Here is an 18,263-nt window from a genome sequence, read left to right on the forward strand (position 1 = left end):
GCTCCAAATAGTGCCTGGGATGGGTTATACTATAATTGTGTCGAATCCTACCCAGTTCATCACAAAATGGACAGGTCACACGTCTCCTGCTGGATTATCTCCTTTTATCCCTTGTTTCAATGTACTTTCTCCTGAGCTGCTTTCTCTTTATCCAGCACTGATCGGTGTCTCATTTGTGATCCTTCATTTGGCAATGGCTGGCCACAAGAGCTTCTTGAACCAACACTTCTCCCCAGATGGTGATGAGACTCAGGTCTTAGCTCCAAGCAGCTGCGTGAGACATGTTGTGGGGCTTCTGGAGTGCTTGTATCACACCAGAATAATGATACACTGGGATCCAGGAGCAAATGGGCAAAATCTGGCTCTGTTCCACCTTTTAAAGTCACCTTGGAAATTTGACACAAGGGCAGGGAAGGCACACAAGTACACAGACAGGTCAGTAATGGACGGCCTACAAAGCACTGTGAGATAGCTGTTGAAAGTGTGTAAACAGTAGTGCTCAGCAATTGCATACACACAAACCAAAACCTGAACTAGTTAAATTTGAAGCAAACCTAGTCCATTTTGCAAGAGGTCTCCAGAATTCCTGATAAATGGAGAGTTAGTGTACAGTGATGGGTTTCATTGTGTGTACGCAAGTGTTTTCAAACTGGATTACCTTAATTTGATCTGGTTTAAACCCCCATATAGACAAGCTCTATGTCTGAGAAGTTGTGACATAATAATCAAGGGCCATCACTGTGGAATGACTCTTCCTTTTTGGGTCTTCTACCAGCAGGACTATTGACTTTGAATGTCTATCTACATAGAAACCTGCAATACATGGAGAAACAGGGAACAGAACTGATTTTAAAAGGGTTGCTTCCCTAAGCAAAGAGAGGGGTGGGGCATTGCAACCCCAGAAGCAAGACAGCCAGTCCAATAAGGAGGGAAGATGAGATGGTGAGATCAGAGTAGGAGTATTGTGTTTGTTATTTTACATAGATCTGTAACTCTCTTGTGCATCAGCAAGTCCTTTGCTAAGCCTATGTTCATTGCTTTACTGCCACGTAGTCCATCAAGGGACTAACTAAGGTTCCCGCATCTCAGGGCCAGGGATGCCCCCTTCAGCTGCATCAGGGAACCAGCACTCTCACCTGGTTAGTCTATCGGGCATCCTGACTTATGACTGAGCAAGTAGTAGCTCAGACTTCCTGCCTGAGGGCTGAGCAAATCAACAGTGTGTTGCCCAGGCTTCCTGGCATAAGGGCTAGCACTCATCCAGCCCCAAGTGTGGGGCCAGGGGCAGCAGGACCTGGGCATACCCTGCTTGACCAAGTCCCAGCCCAGGGCCCTAGAAGTGATGGGTGACATGACACACGATTGATGGAGGAAATGAGGTTGCTGTCTTGCCTCCCAACAACACAATAGGAGCAATGTCTCTTATCCTTGGGCTACTTCCTACCAGCATCTGGTGGGGCTGCTTCACGGCTGCTGGGCCCTGGTTCCCAGTCTCCTTGCCGAGTGGCTCACTCTCCACTTCCCCACTGGGTTTCTCCAGCTCCTGGGGCAGTAGTCTGCCTTCTCTCCAACTGGGTCCAGAGGGTCATCGCTCACAACAGCCAATCGTGGGCGCTGCAGGCTATTCGGCTCCCTCAGAATGATGTCTGGCTCCTTCCCTGGTCTAGCCCCAGCTGAGCTGCAGGGCCCTGCTCTTATACTTCCTGCGAGAGGGATGGGATGGGGTTAACTGAGCCCATCAGGGTGAGCTATCCCCCTTTGCACTGGAAAGAGGCCACTCCACCTCATTACAGTAACCATCAAATCAGCTCCCACAGACAGATCGATTCTGAAGGGAATGTGTCTAAGCAACTGGGGGGCTTGGAAGAACTGTGGCACTGATTCTAGGATCTAAATGGCCAAACTGGGGGTCCCACTGCCCAAGAAGGGTTTCAGACATGGGGTGTGCCCCTGAGAGACTGAGAGCTAGGAACAGTGCTCAATCACTATGAGACCTAGAGGTCTTGGAAGCCCATGGGATTCAGCAGTCGGATCCAATCACAACCGACTGGTGTCCAGCCAGAGAGTGGGTCTCAGCCAGGTTGTGATTCTGAGGCTCAAAGAGATGAACACATGACTTACCCAAGGACACAGTGAGTCAGTGGTAGATTTGGGAATAGACACAACGTCTTCTGAATCTGATGCCCGTACCCTATCTTTATAGGGCGATAGATGGGGCTTGCAATAGTATACCGTGTACTTGGGTGCACACTGGAACCTGTGAGGGGACTGATATCTGGGGTGAGGGCAGGCATACTGCTTAAGGCATAGGTAACTGCATTCTTGGTTATGGTGGAGGGCGCAATTCAGAACTGCCAGGCCTGGGATCAGACCTCATTGCCTCTTACAAGCAGCACTGCTGAGTTTAACATTGCATTACAATTTGTGAAATGTGTGTAAATTATTGTGCTAAATAATTAGCTATATTAAAACTGAAAGCATGGCATATCCCTGCTCAATGGGCATCTTGGGAAGTATGTGTGTGTGTCATATTACTTGTTGATCTGCTCACCTAAAATTACCTGTAAGAGAGGAAATTCTGAGAGAGCAGTGGGATCATACTCTTCAGTCATTAAAATGGATTCAAGTACTTGCACATCTGCTCAGCTGAGCTGGTTGCCAACAAGAAAATCTTGTCCCTGATCTTTTAAGATCTATATATGAGAAAAAATATTTTGGGGGCACAAATAGGCCCTACATTGCATAAATACAAACCACTAAGCAGTCTGACATTTTCAAAGCAAATTAGTTTAAAAATCTGTTTCATTTTGGGGGAAAATTATATACTATTATTATTATATATTATTTATATATAAAATAAATAATCCAGGACAGCAAAACTACCATACTAGTGGCATTGAGTGAGAAAATCCATCCGTCCTAATATTGGCCCCTTTTCCACAAAAAGATCCATATGAATGAGCTACTGCCTCTGAGCAGAGCCCCACTAAAACTACATCTGTCTGAAGCCAATGGGATTATGTGCAGCAATAGGGGTCATAGAATCATAGAATATCAGAGTTGGAAGGGACCTCTGGAGGCCATCTAGTCCAACCCCCTGCCCAGAGCAGGACCAATCCCAACTAAATCATCCCAGCCAGGGCTTTGTCAAGCCTGACCTTAAAAACTTCTAAGGAAGGGGATTCCACCACCTCCCTAGGTAACGCATTCCAGTGTTTCACCACCCTCCTAGTGAAAAAGTTTTTCCTAATATCCAACCTAAACCTCCCCCACTGCAACTTGAGACCATTACTCCTTGTCCTGTCATCTGCTATCACTGAGAATAGTCTAGATCCATCCTCTTTGGATCCACCTTTCAGGTAGTTAAAAGCAGCTATCAAATCCCCCCTCATTCTTCTCTTCCGTAGACTAAACAATCCCAGTTCCCTCAGCCTCTCCTCATAACTCATGTGTTCCAGTCCCCTAATCATTTTTGTTGCCCTTCGCTGGACTCTCTCCAATTTCTCCACATCCTTCTTGTAGTGTGAGGCCCAAAACTGGACACAGTACTCCAGATGAGGCCTCACCAATGTCGAATAGAGGGGAACGATCACGTCCCTCCATCTGCTGGCAATGCCCCTACTTATACAGCCCAAAATGCCATTGGCCTTCTTGGCAACAAGGGCAGACTGTTGACTCATATCCAGCTTCTCGTCCACTGTCACCCCTAGGTCCTTCTCTGCAGAACTGCTGCCTAGCCATTCGGTCCCTAGTCTGTAGCGGTGCATGGGATTCTTCCGTCCTAAGTGCAGGACTCTGCACTTGCCCTTGTTGAACCTCATCAGATTTCTTTTGGCCCAATCCGTCTAGATCCCTCTGTATCCTATCCCTAACCTCCAGCGTATCTACCACTCCTCCCAGTTTAGTGTCATCCGCAAACTTGCTGAGGGTGCAATCCACACCATCCTCCAGATCATTAATGAAGACATTGAACAAAACTGGCCCCAGGACCGACCCTTGGGGCACTCCACTAGATACCGGCTGCCAACTAGACATGGAGCCATTGATCACTACCCTTTGAGCCTGACAATCTAGCCAACTTTCTACCCACCTTATCGTCCATTCATCCAGCCCATACTTCTTTAACTTGCTGACAAGAATACTGTGGGAGACTGTGTCAAAAGCTTTGCTAAAGTCGAGGAATAACATATCCACTGCTTTTCCTTCATCCACAGAACCAGTTATCTCATCATAGAAGGCAATTAGATTAGTCAGGCATGACTTTCCCTTGGTGAATCCATGCTGACTGTTCCTGATCACTTTCCTCTCGTCTAAGTGCTTCAGAATTGATTCCTCGGTTCAGGACTGGGGCCCAAGTCATCATGCAGAAGGAAAGGCACCTCACTCTCTCTTGAGACAGAGAACAGTCATATGAATATACATGGCTGATGACAGGTGGAAGAAATCAAGGCCATTTCATTTTGTCCTCCTTTCCCCCTCTTTATTCAATGGTTTATGGCCCCATTTTACAGATGGGAAAACATCAGCAGAGAGAGATGCCCAAGAGAACACTTGAGTTTTTTTAAAAATAGGAATTAATGTAAAAAACAAAAATAAAAAAATCACTTACATTCCCCCCATGTCCTTCCCACCCTCTGTCTACCCATTGCAATGTTCTGTAGCTGCCATATACCTTCTCATATACTGGGAAATATCTGTTGGTGGCACTCTGAATCATGAAGGCAAAATTCTTCTCCTTTTCCTCAGGAGATGAGAAAGGGTAAATCATGAGCATTTCATTCAGGTCCATTGTTCCGTCAACATACATATCAATCCTGCCATAAAAATGGTAATTGAAGAAATTTCAATGATTAATTTACTAAGTCATTCTACTGCACGATGCTGCAATGCCTGTATATGAAGGCCATACCCAAGTAGCAGAATGTCTGTCACCTGGGGAGTGAATCTCTGCATGCAGAGGGACTGGGGGAGGAATGGCTAAGCTCAGATTTTTGACTGAGCTTTCCCAAACTAAATAGTTTTTTAAAAATTGTGGGGAAAGGGAGAGAGAGGTTCTGAAGATCAAATAGCCTTGTTTAAAAGAATAATTACAAAACCTGCCCCAATACAGTAGTAATGAGCTCAAAAAACCAAACAAAAACAGGTGGTTAGAGGCTACAGCCCCAGGCCAGCCACACATTGTGTGTGAGTGCACTGGGTTATCTTCTTGGAGCTCATGAAGTAAATGGAGCCCTACCTGGGCTCAGAAGTATGTCCACAGGTCCTGATCCTGCAATCCATTACACAGCTCAGAAAATCACTTCAGTTTGGAATAAAATTTTGCGTAGCTGCTCTAACTTTCCTATTGTCATTTTGGAAATGGCTGGAAGGGGATGTGACAGGCATCCTCTGAACAGGTATGTAATAACAAAAATGGTTCACTTTAGAGGAGGGAGTAAAAGTTATTTGCACAGTGATAGAATTTCTAGAGGGATGGCAAGTTAGATGGTCCCGTTCAGAAAAGATCCTATCAGAAATCAGCCTGCATCTAAAGAATAAATTAAATATATAAAAAGATAATTGTAAGGATGATTTCATTTCCATAGAAATGAGAGAGTCCTCATATTTGTTAATTTGAATACAAAGTTTTCATTTCATTTTCAAATAAATATTTTTCATTTTATCTAAAGCAGCTTTTATAAAATATTCTGGTACAGTCTGTTACAGTACAGTGCTCTCTCCCTCAGGTCCTTCCCCTAGAGGTTGTGTTTCCCTGCAGTGTGGTTGAGAATGGCTCTGGTCTCCACCAACTTCATCTCATCGATTTCTACCAGGGGCACTTGGTGAAACAGCAGGGATCCAGCTTTGGAAAGGAAAAGAAATTGAGTCATTTAATCCCTGTAAATTGTCAGATCATTGCAGTGGGATTGAGATAAATTACATTTCTTCAGTTGCCACTTAGACCATTGTCTTGGAGTTTATTAATCCCTGAACCTAAAATTCTACAGAATTTTTCACAGACCCATAAAATGCATGCCAGTGCTAGCTTTTGCATTTGACTCTATCAGAAAAACATCAGTAAGGGATATAAACACCAGGGTAGCCACACAGCTATCAACCAGCTGCATGGCTGGAAAATGGAGATACTTATCGTATTTCTTCTCAAGTCAACTTCCACATACTCTAACTAAACTGCTTTCAAATCAAAACTTCTTTTTTGTAACAGAAGTGTAGGAATGTCATGTTGTAAAATGCACATTTTTCAACCTAATTACTCCCTTGCAGAGCTTAATCTATCACTATCCCCTAACTCCCTTTTAGAGATTCACCATTGTAACCCTTCTGCCTGTCAGAGTTGGCAGCAACAAGAGCCGGGTTCAGTATCTAGGGGATCCATTCCAATAACACAATGCAAACTGGCTCGAGCCCCCACCCAGTGACCTGGGACAAATATATACCACCCCCGCTGGGCGCCTCCAAGAGGCAATACTTCCCCTCTCGCAAGCACATAGTCTGAGTGTAGCAAAAAGCCTTTTAATAACAGAGAGAAACAATGTGGCATTATGTTGGGGAAACACCACCAACAGGATTCATAACACAACCCATGAGCAAAAAAAACCCCACCCCAAGCAAATTGGGGCATGCCCCTTTCCCTTTGGTTCTTGAGTCCAGCAACCCCAAATCACCCAAAGTCCCAAAAGTCCAATGACCCAAAAGTCTCTGTCCCTGGTCAGGGCAGCCCCAGAGTTCGAAAGTTTATCTGCAGAGCTTCACCTCCCACCCTGGGTGGAGATGGGACGGGGGTAAGAGGCACCTTACATGATCTGAAGCTGACCGCCCCACAGCTCCATAGGCCTTCGCTTCGCTCCGCTCCGCCAGCCGCCCCACAAACTCCTTCGCTCAGCTCCACTCCACGGCCCACAAGCAGCTCCCGCTGTCCCACGAACTGCTCCGCATCCCACCAGCAGCTGCCACCGTCCTACGAACTGCTCTACCAGCCTGTCCACAAGGCACTCCAGCCATCCCGCAAACTGCTCCACGATATATCTTCAGGCTCCCCCACTACTTAACACAATGCTCAGTGATTTCAGCTCTTACTCAGTTCAGCTCTTTGGTGAATTCAGCTTGTAGTAGGGGAGCCTCAGTGCTGGTGCACTATTAGCCCAAAGTGAGCTCAGCAGCCTGTAACCAGACTTCTAATGAAATCAAAATTAGCTCTGATATTCCACAGTGGAGAGAGGAGGAAGTGCAATTAGCATATAAGGCCCTCACCAAGGGGCCCATACCACCAAATATTAATACTTGTCCCCAGCCTCTCTCAATTCACACAGTTTTGGAACCCATGACCCTTGCCTAGCGAGTGCTACTTAGTTGATGGTGAGTCCCTCCATCATAACAAAAGGCCAAGTACAGTTCCAAGCACAGTTCCCATAATCAGAGTAATAACAATTTATTCTTCCTGCCCCAATAACAGAGACACTGAGGATCCCACAGCAGCCAAAGTGACCATTTGGGCAGCTATGGCCTCAGTCTAGGCGGGGTGGGTGTGCCTATGCAAATGAGATTGGCCCCTGAAGTTTTTTTCCACAACTTGCCACACCTCACCACCAGATGTCAGGGTGGAGCTCATCCTGACACTGCTTACACCATAATAGATGCAGAAGCGATTCGGTTAATTGTGGGGCCCCCATCAAGTTATAAGGAGACCTATATATTTATATATACATTTAATATTAGATGTGTCCTAAAAAACATAGAACATTATGTTGTGAGAGTGCCACTAAATGATAACACTTTGCAATGTGACAGTGCTATACTATTGTGTCTATAGCATGTCTGGGCTGCTTATTTGGGCCCTTAAAAGCAGCTCTGATTTTGGATATGTAGATCCACACTTTTGCAGGAGAGCAAAATAGTAGTGGATCAAATGTGTGACACAGAAGCTACTTGTCAGCCCCTCCAACTTCAGTATGACTCCAGAGAGCAGAACCTAAGGGTATGTCTACACTTCAAAATTAGGACGAATGTATAGAAGTCGATTTTTAGAAAGTGAGTTTATACAGTCAATTGTGTGTGTCCCCACTAAGCGCATTAAGTCGGCAGAGTGCGTCCACAGTACCGAGGCTAGCGTCGACTTTCAGAGAGTTGCACTGTGGGTAGCTATCCCACAGTTCCCGCAGTCTCCGCCGCCCATTGGAATACTGGGTTAGGCTACCAATGCCTGATGGGGCAAAAACATTGTTGTGGGTGGTTTTGGGTACATGTCATCAGTCGCCCCTCCCTCCGTGAAAGCAACAGCAGACAATCGTTTCGCGCCTTTTTTCTGTGCGGGCGCCATACTGCTTTCAGCAGACGGTGCAGTAGGACTGCTAACCGTCATCATCATCCACCACTTCCACTGCCACTTTGCTCTCTTGCTCTTGTCTCAATAGCGAATTTCTCCATGTTGTCTCTCATGGGCTCCCACTTCCGCTGCAACTCTGCTCTCCTGCTCCCATGAATCCACCTCGCAGGTTGTCAGCCACCGCTTCCACTGCAACTCTGCTCTCCTGGTGGTCTTGCAAGACCGCTTTCGCTGCAACTCTGCTCGGTTGCTCCTGTCTCGCCATAACACGGCAAGCGTGCAGCCCACTCAGCTGTTGTGTCCTGGCAGCAGACGGTGCAGTAGGTCTGCAAACAATCATCATTGAACGACTGCTTCTGCTGCCACTCTGCTCTCCTGCAGATGCCATACCACGGCAAGCACGGAGCCCATTCAGATCATCACGGCAGTTATGAGCATTGTAAACACCTCGCACAATATCATGCAGTATATGCAGAACCAGAACCTGCAAAAACAGGTGAGGAGGTGATGGCAGCGCGATGACGAGAGTAATGAGGACATGGACACAGACTTCTCTCAAGGTCTGTGTCCATGGCCTCATTACGGGCCCCGGCAATTTGGCCATCCTGGTGGCAATGGGGCAGACTCATGCTGTGGAATGCCAATTCTGGGCCCGTGAAACAAGCACAGACTGGTGGGACAGCATAGTGTTGCAGGTCTGGGATGATTCCCAGTGGCTGCAAAACTTTTGCATGTGTAAGAGCACTTTTATGGAACTTTGTGACTTGCTTTCCCCTGCCCTGGAAGTGCAAGAATACCAAGATGAGAGCAACCGTCACAGTTCACAAGCAAGTGGCAATAGCCCTCTGGAAGCTTGCAATGCCAGACAGCTACTGGGAATCAATTTGGAGTGGGCAAATCTACTGTGGGGGCTGCTGTAATCCAAGTAGCCAACGCAAGCACTGAGCTGCGGCTATCAAGGGTAGTGACTCTGGGCAATGTGCAGGTCATAGTGGATGGCTTTGCTGCAATGGGATTCCCTAACTGTGGTGGGGCGATAGACGGAACCCATATCCCTATTATGGGACCGGAGCACCAAGGCAGCCAGTACATACACCAAAAGGGGTACTTTTCACTGGTGCTGCAAGCACTGGTGGATCACAAGGGACCTTTCCCCAACATCAGTGTGGGATGGCCGGGAAAGGTACATGACGCTTGCATCTTCAGGAACTCTGGTCTGTTTAAATGGCTGCAGGAAGGGATTTACTTCCCCACCAGAAAATAACTGTTGGGGATGTTGAAATACCTATAGTTATCCTTGGGACCCAGCCTACCCCTTAATGCCATGGCTCATGAAGCCGTACACAGGCACCCTGGACAATAGTAAGGAGCTGTTCAACTATATGCTGAGCAAGTGCAGAATGGTGGTAGAATGTGCATTTGGACATTTAAAAGCTCGCTGGTGCAGTTTACTGACTCGGTTAGACCTCAGTGAAACCAATATTTCCATTGTTATTACCGCTTGCTGTGTGCTCCACAATATCTGTGAGAATAAGGGGGAGACGTTTATGGCGGGGTGGGAAGTTGAGGCAAATCGCCTGGCCACTGATTATGCGCAGTCAGACACCAGGGCAGTTAGGAGAGCACAGTAGGGCACGCTGTGCATCAGAGAAGCTTTGAAAACCAGTTTCATGGCTGACCAGGCTATGGTGTGACAGTTCTGTTTGTTTCTCCTTGATGAAAACCTGCCCCCTTGGTTCACTCTACTTCCCTTTAAGCCAGCCACCCTCCCCTCCCCCCTTCGATCACTGCTTGCAGAGGCAATAAAGTCATTGTTATTTCAAATTCATGCATTCTTTATTAATGAGTCACACAAATAGGAGGATAACTGCCAAGGTAGCCCGGGAGGGGTGGGGAGGAGGGAAGCACTGGGTGGGGTGGCGGTGGAGGGGAGGAGGGAAGGACAAGGCCACACTGCACTTCAGAACTTATTGAATGCCAGCCTTCTGTTGCTTGGGCAGTCCTCTGGGGTGGAGCTGTTGGGTGCTCAGAGCAGTGGCAGTCTGTGCCTTTCCTGCACCTCAACCATATGGCGAAGCGTATCAGTTTGATCCTCCAGTAGCCTCAGTATTGTATCCTGCCTCCTCTCATCATGCTGCCGCCACCTTTCCTCTTGATCCCGCCACCTCTCCTGTTGCTCCGGCCACCTGTCCTCGTGTTCATTTTGTGCTTTCCTGGACTCTGACATTGTCTGCCTCCACCATTCTGCTGGGCTCTTTCACTGCGGGAGGACTGCATGAGCTCAGAGAACATTTCATCGCGAGTGCATTTTTTTCGCCTTCTTATCTGCGCTAGCCTCTGGGATGGAGATGCTAGTCACAGCGTTGAAACATTTGCAGCTGTGGAAGGAAAAAAAGGGAGATTAAAATTGAAAAAGACACATTGGCCTTTTAAAAGGAGGGGCTGAGGTTTTCAAGTTAACGTGCAGCACAAACCCAACTAACCCCTCCCACACACCCAATTCTCTGGGATGATCGCTTCACCCCTCCCCACCACGTGGCTAACAGCGGGGATGATTTCTTTTCAGCCACAGGCAAACAGCCCAGCAGAAACGGCCACCTCTGAATGTCCCCTTAATAAAATTCCCCTATTTCAACCAGGTGACCATGAATGATATCACTCTCCTGAGGATAACACAGAGAGATAAAGAATGGATGTTGCTTAATGCCAGCAAACACCGGGACCATACGCTGCTTTCTTATGCTATGATTCCAGACTACATGCTACTGGCCTGGTGTGCTAAAGTGTCCTACCATGGAGGACGCAATAAGGCTGCCCTCCCCAGAAACCTTTTGCAAAGGCTTGGGGAGTACCTCCAGGACAGCTTCATGGAGATGTCCCTAGAGGATTTCTGCTCCATCCCCAGGCACGTTAACAGACTTTTCCAGTAGCTGTACTGGCCGCAAAATCACCCCGAGTCTTCAGAGCAAAGTAATCATTAAACACGCTTGCTTTTAAAGCATGTATTATATTTACAAAGGTACACTCACCAGAGGTGCCTTCTCCGCCTTCAAGGTCCGGGAGCCCGGGTTGGGAGGGTACTGTCAACAGGGTGATAAACAGTTCCTCGCTGTCGGGGAGAATGCTTTCTCTGCTTGCCTGCTGTGTGCTATCTCCTCCTCCTCATCTTCCTCGTCCCCAAAATCCTCATCCCTGTTGCGTGAGACTCCCCCCTTGCAGGAGTCCACGTACAGGGGTGGGGCAGTGGTAGGGGCACCCCCTAGAATTGCATGCAGCTCATCATAGAAGCGGCATGTCTGGGGCTCTGACCCCAAGTGGGCGTTTTCCTCTTGGGTTTTTTGGTAGGCTTGCCTAAGTTCCTTAAGTTTTACGCATCACTGCTGTGGGTCCCTGTGATAGCCTCTGTCCTTCATGCCCTTGATGATTTTTTCAAATATTTTGGCATTTCGTCTTTTGGAACAGAGTTCTGATAGCATGGATTCGTCCCCCCATACAGCAATCAGATCCAGTACCTCCTGTCCATGCTGGAGCTCTTTTGCGATTCTGGGACTCCATGGTAACCTCTGTTGATAAGATCTGTACGGTCACCTATGCTGATCAGCTTGCCACATTGGCCGAACAGGAAATGAAATTCAAAAGTTCGCAGGGCTTTTCCTGTCTACCTGGCCAGTGCATCCGAGTTCAGAGTGCTGTCCAGAGCAGTCACAATGGAGTACTCTGGGATAGGTCCCGGAGTCCAATACCGTCGAATTGCATCCACACTAACCCAAATTCGACCCGGCGATGTCGATTTCAGCGCTAATCTCCTCATCGGGGAGGAGTACAGAAATTGATTTTAAGAGCCCATTAAGTCGACAAATTGGCTTCGTTGTGTGGGTGGGTGCAGGGTTAAATTGATCTAACACTGCTAAATTCAACGTAAACTCATTGTGTAGACCAGGGTTAAGGGGAGAATTTAGCTGTTATTCAGCAGGCTTACCCTGAATTATCTTTTCATATTGTTTTCTTGTTTCCAAATATTCGGCTTCTTCAAACTGGAAAACAAAGGGACAAGAGGAACTAGATAGTTATATCTCAGAGATTACAAGTGAAGATTTTAGTTAGGGGATATTTGCTTAATAGCTTCTCATAAAGGGGTTAATATAGGAGACGCATCCCAAAATATCCAACGTGAAAAGAGGAGGATCTAAATGAGGCAGTGAATGACCCAAATAAAAGTTTGTGCTGCTATTACTCTGTACCCCATCTGATCTCATCAGGTTCATTACTTCAAACTCAAAGATGGCTAAGACCCCCTTGGAAACACAGAACATTTCATGAGGCAGTCTGTGATCATCAGAATGTTTGACACTATCAGTAGAATCCCTGTGGTTATACTGTGCAGCTGAACACCCCGGGTCTATTAGCATAAAAACTGAGGGTAAGTGGTATTAGTGTTTCAGCATCAGCCGTCCAAGCTTCTTTTCTGTTATCATGTTTAACAGTTAGACTAGCATAATTCTGTGTAAGAATTTTTCACAAGCTTACTTGGAAATTAATATCCACTAACATCCAGTTATGTAAGCCTTGTATGTAAGCTGGGTGCTGTTAGCACAGTGACTAAGGAGAAAGTGTGGGAAGCAGAATGTATACTAAGCTACTCCTGGGGGAATTCTGTGCCAAAAAAATTAAAAGTTCTGCACACAATATTTTAAAATTCTGCATATGTTGGCAAAATAATGCAGTTTCATCACTCTGGTTTCTATTATTTTGATAATTTATTTAAACCACAATACAATGGATGAAGAATGGGAGAAGGGGGCATTGGGAGCAACCCCCCTTTCCTAATAGTAATGTAGCTAGGTTTGACCCTTTATTTCTAGTTATTAGTCATTAGTTATTAGTCAACAAATATATGCAGCCATATGCTCAGTTTTACATCATAGGCAACTGAAGAGCAAGTGAGGGCTGGGGAATCAAACTCACAATTTATATTGGCTACTGACCGTCTCCAGAAAGATTTGATAGGAAATTTTTTTAGTCCAAAAATTTAGACCAGTTTTAATCACTAAAGGATCATAAGCATTTATAAGGCCATACTGTCCTTTACACCACTTTGGCAATGTAAAGGAGCCTTAAAACGTTTACACCTGATTTATACTCATGGGGGAATTCACAAAGACAATGGGAAAAATTCACTAAGCAGGCAGGCTGCTACTTTCTGCTCTGCCTCAGGAGACAGAGCCTGCCTCATGTCTACCTCCTCAGAAACAACCCGAAGCCTTGCTCCTTCATGCCAAATGTGCTGCAATAGCGAGTGCGAGGGCCAGAGTGTCTCTCTCTCTCTCTCACCCGCATGGCTGCCCAGTGGTGATTTACGTCTCAACCTGCTTTTCTGGGCACCCAAACCAACCTGCCTGTGCTGCTGGGAAGGGGCACATGACCACTCTTGCAGCTTCCCTTTGCTTCCCTGTCAGAAGTCATTTTTCTGCAAGGAAGCAAAGAAATCTGTGGGAGACATGAATTCTGCGCACGTACAGTGACGCAAAATTCCTCCAGGAGTAGTGAGCCCCTGGTCTTTCCAGCCTTATGGGACAAATATGACCTTGTAGCTAGGGCCCAGGGAGATCTGGATTCTACTGACTCTGGCAGAAACGTCCTGTATGATCTCAGGCAAGTGCCTTTGATCTCAGTTTCCTAGACCTAAACCTCAACAGTGTTGTCCAGGCAAAAACAGAATGGCACCACTGAGCTCTGGATTGCAAGGTGCAGCAGCTCAGAGCAGGAATGGCCACAAACCTTCCAGCCTCCTCCAGCCACCCTGGCAGCTGCCGCCTCTTTGGGACAGCCCCTTCTCCTCACCTTCCACCCACCGCTTCCGCTTTGCCCTTTGCCACCTTCCAGGGGTGCTGGGCTCCTCCAGACCTGGCAGGGGGTCATTGCCAGCTGCCACTCAACCAATGTATACAGTTTGGGGGGCTATGTCTGCCCCATACCCTCCCAACTCTGCCCATGGCAGACCACCTAAGACTGTGTCACAGCCCACCTTTGGGCTGCAGCCCACAGTTTGGGAACCTCTGCTATAGAAGTCTTATTCTGTGCCCCTAGGGCACATGATCATTCATGTCCTGCTGGGTTCAGAACTGTGGATTGAGCTTCAGTGAGTTAAAACTTGGAAAAATCTTTTCAATCAAACAATCTTTATGAGATATCTTAATTGATACATTATGAACAAACCTCAACCCCAGCTGTTGCTAACAGCCATCTTATCATTTCCATTCGGCCTCTTCCATTAAAGTAGTAAAGCTTGGATTTTGTAGCCATAATTTGGATTTCCTGACAAAGAAAGCAAGGAAAAACATTTTGCACAGTTCTAACAAAAAATTTCAGTTGTCCATAGATCAAAGCAGAACTTTTGTATGTGAATTTGTTTTGGGAGCATATTAGAGGTTGTAAGCTTATATTTAAAATATACCAATACTGCCTTACAAAGAATACCCAAAAATCACCTCTGTGGCTTAATGCATATTATGGCAAGGGGGGATGAGGGGATGATGTGCACGAGGGAGCCTGATTCTGGGTTAATGTGCACTGCTGGGAGGATGCCAGATTAGTCCTACCTGCTTGCAGAAGTAAAGCCTAATGCCAATGGTTTCAAACTTACATGCCGAAGAGTAGATACCCAAATAAACACCCTGGTTTATTTTTCAACTAGAGCTGCCAGTGCTAAGAAACTTTGAACTATCAGCTAGCTTATTATTGCCCACACATTCCTATGCTTCACATCATTTTTGACACACATTGTAACAAACCAAGTAGATACTTGGAGCAGAATATTCTTCCAGTAACTATGCAATAGAAAAATCGTATCACTGACTGTAAACCAAGGCATGTATTTATTAATTGTAGTTGGGAGGGTGGAAGAGGAGGGGGTAGCAAAAGCAAATAACCTCCTCACACCCCCGTTCCTTTTAAGATGCTCTCTAGCTGTTCATTTAGTTTAGACATTGAAGGGTATTGTTTCCTGTCTCTTTAAAGTTTTTCAGATGCAGGAAGTGGGATACCTAGAAATGGGCCAGACTAGTTTTAAATGATGCAATGCTCTAATATGGCCTCCTCACTGTATCTTTGCCAGCAGCTGTTTTCTTTGACAAGATTTCAGTGACAAAAATGAAGTCTTAATAAAGCAGTGCTGCAGCATTCGGTGAAAATGGAAAGTGCCTTTCCTCTGACCAACACCCAGAAGTCAGGGAACAGAGGGGGAGGGGATTTTGATTTTTGTAGATCGCATCGCTGTAGCTTTTACAGCTGTCTGTCTCTCCCACACATTCCGCCTGATGCACTCAGAGAAAGCAGATGCTCAGTTCCTGGCTTCCCTTCCAGTCACTCTCACTCACTTGCTCACCTCTTGTCTCCCCCTTGGCATGTGCTCTCTCTGTCCTCGCTCAGCAAACTAAAAGCTGCCTCCCTACTCTGAGGTTCCTTCCTGCTTTCCCCTCCCCACTTCTAACCCCTGGACTTTCTTCCATTCCCAAGGAGGCTGTGAGCAATCAGACGGCGTTTGCTGCAAGTAAAGATATTAGCACAACCAGCTGCTCCATTCACGCCCAACAGGTTAGAAGGTAAGGAAATTGCCTGCATGTACCCCTCAGTACAAACCTGTTCCAACTTGTGGCTCTCTCAGCTGTTCTCCATCTTAAATTAAATATACTTTCAAGTTATGAGATTGTAGCTCCGCCTCCAGACTCCTCAGTCACACAGGGGCTTATCCAGCTTCCCTTAAAGTCTATGCGAAGACTCCCAGATAGAGTTACAGTGAACCAGTAAGGAAAGGAAATGCCCACTTCTTTTAACAAACAAACCTATCTAACCCTTATCTGACTGTCTCAAGCAAAGAATATCAGAATGGCCACAGTGGGTCAGACCACAGGTCCATCTAGACCACTATCCTGTCCTCAGACAGTGGCCAATGCCAGGTTCTTCAGAGGGAATGACCAGAACAGGGCAATCATCGAGTGATCCATCCCCTGTTATCCACTCCTGCTTCTGGCAGTCAGAGGTTTAGGGACACCCAGAGCATGGGGTTGCCTCTATGACCCTAACCTCCTCCAGTCCACACAATGAAACCTCTCACCTGAGGTTAGAGGTCCTTTCATCCTAGGCTAGCTGGGAGTGTAGTTTAGAGCCAGAAGGACAGACAAGTTGTCCCCCAGTTCAGTGGGAAAAAGTCATAGACTGGCTCAGATATGCCTCCCAGAAGTCCTAGTGATGCCCAAAGGGGAGTTCAGCAGCAGTGAGGACACTGGAATTTGACTGTGGCTTTGCAGTGTGGCTGCTCACACCTGGACTAGGCTAATCTGGGTGCTCAAACACCCAAGCTAACTCTGCATACCCCAGCTCTGTCTCTCCATCCAATGCTGCTGTATGAGACACAGAGAAATATACTGAGCAGTACTGAATTTTAAAAAGAATAATCTTTTGCAATATCTTGATATGTGAATCCTGTCCTAGGGCCTGATCATTCACCCATATTAGACTAATGCAGAGATCCTCTATATGGACAATCCCAAACTGGATAGAGGAAAGGGGTTACCAGCCTCTATTACACGATCCTCCAGGGGCTTGTGAGGAGATGGCAGGAAATACACTTTGTTTTCTCCTGCCCAGACAGACCAGTAGAAAATTAATGGCACCTCTGAGGTGCACATAGGAAGCCTTCTACAATCCTTGTGGACTAAAGATCACAAAACTGTATCTTGCAAGTAGCACTTGCCTTATAGAGGCAGGACTGTGCCAAATGTAAAGTTAAAAGTAATGCCCTCTGTGCTCAGTGCACATGTAGTCTAATACTCCCTTTGTCCCTGATAGCTCAGGTAATTGGAAAATGGAATGAAGTTCAAATGTTCCAATTTTTTAATAAAGACAATGTCATGTCTCAAGGTGAAAATGGAACTTGCCAGAATGGCTCTGTGCCTTTATTTTCAGATAAAGAACGTCCTTATTCAGCCTGCAGTAAGTGTTGGGAGCACTAGAGAGCTGTTTATTTTTGAAATTGTGTTTCAATAAATTATTAGGGCTGCCTCATAAGTACCCAGTCCTGGAAATACTTGAACATAGAGGTAACTTTACTCACACAAGTAATACCATTGACTTCAGTCCCATCTGTGACTTCAGTAGGACTATGCACTTGAGTAAACTTACACGTGTTGTTATAGAGACAAGGTGGACGAGGTAATAATACCTTTTATTGGACCAACTTCTGCTAGGCTTTGAGCGGCACAGAGCTCTTCTTCAGGTCCAATAAAAGACATTGCCTCACCCAACTTGTGACACTCTTATACCAATAAAATAAAACCCAACAGAATCTTCTAAAAGGGGATAAGACAAAATGCCGTGCTTATTGTGGGTACAAAAAGCGGCACAGTCAACAAGTAATCATAAACATTCTATCCCATGTACTCACACAAAACACCAAAAGAGGCAAAGCAAGTAAACAGTTATATTTACTACATCCCATTCACTTCCACACACATACACATACAAATTCTGCAAAGTTGTTATAGTTGCCAGTCTAGAGGTTGCTCACGCCAAGTTACTGGCCAGGTAACCTGGGCATGAGGGTGGAGCTGAGTCTTTGTCAGATGAGCATCTGATGCTCCTGGAGGGTGGTTGCAGAACCAGACTCAAAGTTCTTAGTCTTTAGGGTCTGTTTTTATAAGAGTTTTATTCCTATGCCAGTCTATGGAGGTGGCTTTATCATGCTGTTGCTGAATCAATCAGCAGATGGCACATCCCTGATGGCTCCGTGCTGCCAGATGTTATCTTGCTCTTTGGTTCTCCCATCCTTGAGGCTGTTAGGTGGATTCCAGTCTGCCCTCCAGGGGTCAGCCGGTTATCCCCACTTTGCGCAATCGATACTGAAGTGGTAACTCTTACCCTGGCACTCTTAACCATTCATCTT

General features: G+C 46.3%; 1 pseudogene; it reads right to left on the bottom strand.

Moving 5' to 3' along the window:
• Positions 1–697: 697 nt before the first annotated feature.
• Positions 698–16,044, bottom strand: LOC141984474 (glutathione S-transferase 3-like; annotated as a pseudogene).
• Positions 16,045–18,263: the final 2,219 nt, after the last annotated feature.

This window comes from Natator depressus, chromosome 3, assembly GCF_965152275.1.
Source record: "Natator depressus isolate rNatDep1 chromosome 3, rNatDep2.hap1, whole genome shotgun sequence".
Taxonomy (NCBI): Eukaryota; Metazoa; Chordata; order Testudines; family Cheloniidae; genus Natator; species Natator depressus.